Below are 7852 nucleotides of genomic sequence, written 5' to 3'. Positions count from 1 at the left end.
ATGTTGTCTGATCTTGGAATTGGGTTGACAGCAATTAACAACAATATTAATCTTTTGTACCTGATAATTCCAGTTTGGCACTTAATACTTTAAAGTGTTCAAGAGAAAAGATGTCAGTTTGAGAATTAAAGTGTATCTTACCCAAGCCATGGTATTTTTGGTAGCCTCCTATGCATGTGAAAGTTGGACAGTGAATAAGGAACACTTCAGAAGACTTGATGCATTTGAATTATGGTGTTCGAGAAGAATGTTAAAGGTATCATGGACTGCCAGAAGAACAAACAAATCTGTGTTGGAAGAAGTACAGCTAGGATGTTCTTTAGTAGCCAGGATGACCAGACTTTGTCTCTCATACTTCAGATATATTATCAGGAGGAACCAGCCCCTGGAGAAGGACATCATGCGAGGCTGTTTTTTTTGTTGTTGTTGTTAGGTGCCATCGAGTCAGTACCGATCCATAGCGACCTTATATGCACAGCAGAACAAAACACTGCCCGATCCTGGGCCAACCTCACTACTGTTGCCACGCCTGAGTCCATCGATGCTGCCACTTGGCCAATCCATCTCATTGGGGGTCTCCTCTTTTTGTCTGGCCCTCCATCTTACCAAACATGATATCATTCTTCAGCTACTGGTCCCTCCTGACACTATGTCCAAAGTATGAGAGACAAAGTTTGGCCATCTTGGCCTACAGGGAGCACTTCTTCCAAGACAGATTTATTGGTTCTTCAGAACCTGTGTTATGTAGATGATACAACCTTCAGAATCACTGCAACTCATAAGCCACCACAGTATGACAAACTGACACATGAGTGGTGGCATGCTAGTTAAGGGTCAGAGAAAAAGAGGAAGAAACCCAACAATCTGGGTTGGCACAGATGCAGCAATAATGGGCTCAAGCTTAACAGCTGTTGTGAGGATGGCACAGGACCAGGAAGTGTTTTGTTCTGTTGTACATAGGGTCACTATGAGTAGGAACTGACTTGACAGCGTCTAACAATAATGCTTAAATTGAGGAATGCTTGATTCCATCATAGAAAATAGCATTGATGTTTAGCTAAACATGGTATACTATAATTTGGTCTATGACAACACTTAAAAAGCCATTAAAATATTACAAGATAAAGACAAAGACCCATTGACTTAAGAAAACGTTCCTGATACAGTTACAATGTTATATGTATAAGGGACTTCAAAAATTCCTGGAAGATGCTGTTTTTTTTAAATTCCTTTTTTCATGGACTTTTGAAGCCCCTTTACGTGTACAACCAATAATACATACGGGTGTATGTGCTGCAAAATGAAAGGTCAGCAGGTTAGACGTATCAGCCAGCCTGTGGAAGAAAACCTCGGCCATCTGCTTCTTTAATACTAGAACCTAGAAAGCCTAGGGGGCTGTTCTACCCAGTCCACTGGGGCCACAGTGGTCAGAACTGACTCAACACAGCACACAACACCAATGATGATGCTTGTTTATTCTGTGAATATCCAATCAAAGCATTGAGAGATTTCCTTTGTATGGTGACTTTCTCTATGAGTTTTTATTTCCCCTTTTATGTTTTCTTCGTACCCCCTCATATTTTCGAGTTTATTGGCACTAGAAATGCATTACATCGTCGGAGAGAAAAGCAAAAACAAACAAGAAACCTTGTTCTTTAAATCTATAACATTTTTAGAACTCATTATATTTTGTATTTAATACCTACTTACTTCTGAAATCACAGGACTGAAATCACCATTCTATTCCTACAAATTACATCCAACCTGTACGCCATTCAAAGAGTTTTCATTGTGGTAAAGACAGGTATCAAACCTAATCACACCAATTGCTCAAAAGTAATCATTAAAGTCAAGAGAACCTTTGAACTCTTAGCTTTTAGATCATGGACCTGTCATCTTTCTGTGTGATTATGAGAAAAACAGCTATTGAAATGACTGGGGAAAAAAAACTTGCTATTGTTCCAGCCCATAAAGGCAAAAGATAATTACAGGGGAAAAAAACACATTAAAGTACAGAGAGAAATGGACAAGTTTTAACAATTCTATTTCCTGAAAATAAGACTTTACAAGATATATTATTTTTCTGTTTTGATAGTGTGGTATGAATGTTCTATTTATGAAAGAGGTTTTGTCTAAGGAACTTAAATACCAGTGACATAATGTTCTGTTTGCTTCTAGGAAAGTAAAGAGACACACTGTTGTTAGGTGCTGTTCAGTCAGTTCTGACTCACAGCAACCCTGTATAGGCTTTCTGAGGAAAGGCAGGTAGGTTTGAACCACTGACCTGTGGCTAGCCATCCAGTGCTTATCTGACAACACCGTACCAGGCCTGTAAACAAACGTCATCCCTGGACATAGTTACGTCAGTTGTCATTTTCTAGCATCCATGTTGCATCACAAAGATATATCATTGCTGCTGAGTGCTGTCGAGTTAGTTCCAACTCATAGTGACCACATATAGGGTTACCAAGGAGTGGATGGTGGGTTTGAGCCCCTGACCTTGCAGTTAGCCGTCCAGTAGTACCACACTAGATCTCTACATAAAGGTATTGTTGTTGTTGTTAAGTGCCATTGAATAGGGGTTGACTCATAGCCACTCTGTACAGGGTTTCCAAGGCTGCACATCTTTGTGGGAACAGAAAGTCTCATCTTTCACCATGATGGGCTCTAGTCACTGCCCTTGTGGTTCCTAACCCAGTGCTTATCATACAGAATCACTGCACTGTCTAAGCAAAGGTATATTATTGTTCAATAATTTCTATTTTTACAAAGTATTCCTTCCATTCCAACCATGTCATGAGACTTCTACTTAGCAATGTTTTGTCGCCTTCTTGGAATCTTGAAGGCCATTTTATGATGATTTGAAAAGTGCAGAAGTTAAAAAAAATGTCTTAAAAAAGTTTCACTTCTGTTTGCTCTCAATATACTCCAGGTTAGAGATAGAGGCACTTGATATCATTTTTCCGACCTGAAGAAAAATTTCAAAGTACCATAAAAAAAACACACACAAAAAAAAACCACACCCATAAAATAATAAATAACTAGGTCGTTAGCATTTAAAAGAGATTATTTACCCTGGTCTATTCCAGTAAGACAACATGAAAGTCAACATGAAAGTCAATGTAAATATAAGACAAGAGCCTGTCTCATTTGGAAAGGATTTCCACTTCCATTCAGAGAAAAGAATATTGTGGCTGACCACAATCACTCACCATGGCTTATAGAATGTACTTATATCATACATATCTGGTAGGTATGTTTTCAAGTATTGGTGTAATTGGAATCTCAGACAAAGAGAAAAGGAAATAGGGAGGAGAAAAGACATTTGAAGAAACAAAGATGAGTGTTATCCAAAAGTAATGAAAGACATCAATACACAGGTTCAAAAACCTCGAGATGACCAGGTAGTATGAACACAAAGCAAAGTTCACCAAGGAACATCATAGACAAACAGGTCGGAAATTAAAAAAAAAAAAAGGAAGCCTTAAAAGGAGCCAGAAAAGAAGCTAGCTCAGAAGCACAGTGGAACAGCATTCAAAATGGCAGAGATTTTTCAACAGCAGCTATGAATTTCAGAAAGCACCTCTAAAGTTTTAATAAAAGACATGTGCATGCTGGCACCTAGAGACAATATCTTTAGTCATGCAGAAAAAATAAACACAGTATCCCATAAATCAAAGCTGAGGGACAGTGTCTGTCACCATCAAGCCAACAGCCTGAAATAGTTTAAAGAAAATTCTTAAGGTTGAAAGAAACAAATATAACAGCAGTTTAGGTTGTACAACTGATGATCTGCTCTATAAACCTTAACTCAATTCACAATAAAGAGCGTTTTTTTAATTTAATTTTTTTCTTAAGAATACACTCTGAAACTTGTCCCCCAGCACAGTGATTCTAAAAAATGTGGAATAAATGAGGAGGTAAAGAGCTGAACAGAGCATTCCAAAAGGCAGCTGGAGAAGACAAAGTCAAGTATAATAATGCAATATGCAAAGAATGTGAGTTAGACAATCAAAAGGAAAGACATGCTCAGCATTTCTCAAGCTGAAAATACTGAAGAAAAAATTCAAATTTTAACTTGATATATGGAAGGAAGGGTGTGGTGTTGTAGGATAAGCACTGGACTGGTAACCACAAGGTTGGTAGTTGAAACCCACCAGCCGTTCCTCGCAAACTCTATACAGGGTTACTATGAGTCAGCAGCAACTTGAAGGTCCTTAATAACAACAATGAGTAAAATGTTGAATAATGCAGACAGCATCAAAAGAAGATGGATGAATATATACTCACTGTACCAAAAAGAAGTGGCCAATGTTCAGCCATTTCAAGAGGTAACATATGATCTAGAACCAGTGGTACTGAAAGAAGTCCAATCAATACTGAAGGCATCGGCAAAATACAAGACTACAGGAACTGGCAGAATACAAATTGAAATCTTTCAACAAACTGACGCAGCGCTGGACTTGCTCCAAAGTAAGAGTGGACTAGGAAGAAGAAATTTGCCAATAAATTAATAAGACAATTATTAATTGTCAGCTGATCAGCTGATTGGAAGAGATTCATTTGTGCCCATGCCAAGAACAGGTGACCCAAGGGAATGTAGAAATCATCTAACAATATCATTAATATCACATGAAATAAAATTTTGCTGAACATAATTCAAAAGCAGTTGCAATAGTACATTGACAAGGAACTGCTAGAGGTTCAAGCTGGATTCAGAAAAGGATGTGGAATGAAGACTATCACTGCTGACTTTAGATGGATCTTGGTTGAAAGCAGAAAATACCAGAAAGCTGTTTACTGTGCTTTATTGAATCTGCAAAGACCTTCAACTGTAAGTATCATGGCAACCTATGGATAATATTGGAAAAAATTGATATTCCATAACACTTAATTGTGCTTATGAGGAATCTGTACATAGTCCAGAGGCAGTCATTAGAACAGAACAGGAGGACACTGAATGGTTTAAAACCAGGAAAGGTGTGTGTCAGGATACTATTAATTCACCATACTTGTTCAAGATATATGCTGATCAAATAATCTGAGAAGCTGGATTATATGAAGAAGAATGTGGCCTCAGGATTGGAGGAGGACTCATTAATAACCCGTGATATGCAGATAATACAACCTTGCTTCCTGGAATTGAAGAGATTTAAAATACTTACTGATGAACATTAAAGACCACAGTCTTCAGTATGGGTTACACCTCAATGCAAAGAAAACAAAAATTCTCACAATTGGACCAATAAAAAAAAAAAATCATGATAAACGGAGAAAAGATGGAAGTTGTTAAAGACTTCATTTTGCTTGGATCTACTTTCAACACTCATGGAAATAACTTAAGTGGTATATTAGGCAAATCTGTTGCGCAAAACTTCTTTAAGGTATTGAAGATCAAAGATGTTATTTTGAGGACTAAAGTGTGCTTGCCTCAAGGTATGATATTTTCAATACTCTCATGTACATGTGAAGTTGGACAACAAATAAGGAAGTCTGTAGAAAAATGGACGCATTTGAGTTATGGTGTTGGAGGAGATATTAAAAGTACCATGGACTACCAGAAGAACAAATGAGTCTGTGATGGAAGAAGTACAGTCATTGTGTTCCTTAGAAACCAGAATCAGGAGACTTTATCTCTCATACTTTGACCTTGTTATCAGGAGGTACCAGTCCCTGGAGAAGGACATCATGCTTGGTAAAGTGGATGGTCAGGGAAGACAAGGAAGATTCCCAATGAGGTGTTTCATTCTGTTGTGCAAACGTTGCTACCAATCGGAACTGCCTTGATAGCACCCAACAACAACAACGAGGAATTCATGCACAAATCAAGAGGCAACCTTCTTTACAGAACCCGGAAAGGTGTATGTCAGGGCTGTGTCCTTTTGCCATACTTATTCAATCTGTATGCTGAGCCGATCATTTGAGAAGCTGGACTATATGAAGAAGAATGTGCTATCAGAATTGGAGGAAGACTCATTAACAATCTTTGATATGCAGATGACAAAACCTTGCTTGCTGAAAGGGAAGAGGACTTAAAACATTTGCTGAGGAAATCAAAGAATATAGCCATCAGTATGGATTTCAATTCAATGTAAAGCAAACAGGAAGTTTTACAACTAGACCAAACAATGACATCATGATGATCAGAGAAAATATTGAAATGGCCAAGGGATTCTGTTGACTTGGATCCTCAATCAATGCTCAAGGAAGGAAGCAGCAGCCAAAAAATCAAAGGACTTATTGCATTGGGCAAATCTGGTGCAAAAGACCTGTTTAAATTGTTCAAGAGAAAAGAAGTCACTTTGATGACTAAGGTGTGCCCAGCCCAAGCCATGGTAGTTTCAATCATCTCATGTTGGTGTGAATGCTGGACAGTGAATAAGGAAGACTAGAGGAGAAGTGAGGCCTTTGAATTACAACTTTGGCGAAAGTAGTGAAAGTACTACAGAATTCCAGAAGAACAAACATATCTGTCAGTACAGCCAGACGCTCTTTAGAAGAGAGTATGGTGAGATTTTGTGTCACGTAGTCTGGACATGTCATCCGGAGGGAGTAGTTCCTGAATCAGGACACCATGCCTGGTAAAGCAGAGGGGCGGCAATAAAGAGGAAATCCCCAAACTGTTGGGATGACACTGTGTCAGAAATAATGAGCTTAAAGTGAGGATTGCACAAGACTGGGCACTGTTTCATTCTGTTGTGCATGGGTTGGCTATAAATTTGACTTCACTCAATGGCACCTAACAACATATGGTCAGTATTGCAGTCCCTGGGTGATGCAAAGGGCTAACCTGCTTACAGTTAACCTAATGACTGAAAGTTCCAATCTGCCTGGAGACATCTCAGAAGAAATACCTGGTAATGTACTTCTGAAAAATCAGACATTGGAAACTCTGCTCAGAGCCATCCTTCTCTGATTCACATGTTCACTATGAGTTAGGCCTGTTGTTACATAGCAGGTGTTATTACTGATCCCCTTTGTCCTCCACAGCTCCTCCCCTCTCCTCACCACCGATGGCTTCCTTCCCCTGGCCTGCATCCACACTGCCCTGCTAACTGGAAAAGCACACCCAGCCTTGCCTCCTGCCATCATGGAGATTAAGTCATCTCCCCAACACAGCTTTCATCTCTACCTCCCTCTCATTTGCCCAAAGACAGGGAGGGATTAGGTTGATTCTTTTTAACAGTACCAACAAAACCTTTTATCATGCTGAGAGTCAATCTTCCTGAAAGATGCATTACAGTAGTTTTCCTTGTTCTTGGGTCTGTACAGCTTCTTTAATCTTTGCTATTTACTGCTGGAAAACTGGAGACAATTACAGATCTCTTAGTGAGGTTACATCTCTTTCCTCCTCTCAATGTGGCAAAGACACCTTAGCAACAACCAAGCTACAAAGCAGGATTCCTTGCTTTCTGGTGCAGACAGCTAAGAACTCACCTGCTCACAAAAAGGATGACAGTTCAAGTCCATCTGTACAATCCTGGGGAGATAGGCCTGGAGAACAACCAATCCTTGGAAAACGTTTGGAGCACAGTCTACTCTGAGATGCATGGAATCAACACTTATTGGCATCAACTCCATGGCAGCTTCCTTCTTTTTTTTGTCTTTGTGCTAGATATTGTTGTTGTTGTTAAGTACCATCAAGTCAGTGCCAGTACATAGAGACCTTATGCACAACAGAATGACCACTGCCTTGTCCTGCACTAACCTCACAATCTTTGCTATGTTTGAGCATATTGCTGCTACCACTGCACCAATCCATCTCATTGGGGGTCTTCCTTTTTGTCACTGACCCTCTAATTTACCAAGCATAATGTCCTTCTCTAGGGACTGGTCCCTCCAATAATATGTA

The sequence above is a fragment of the Chrysochloris asiatica genome, unplaced genomic scaffold (assembly GCF_000296735.1).
Source record: "Chrysochloris asiatica unplaced genomic scaffold, ChrAsi1.0 scaffold00321, whole genome shotgun sequence".
Classification (NCBI taxonomy): domain Eukaryota; kingdom Metazoa; phylum Chordata; class Mammalia; order Afrosoricida; family Chrysochloridae; genus Chrysochloris; species Chrysochloris asiatica.
The sequence above is the reverse complement of the archived record's forward strand: the minus strand, read 5'-3'. Positions refer to the sequence as shown.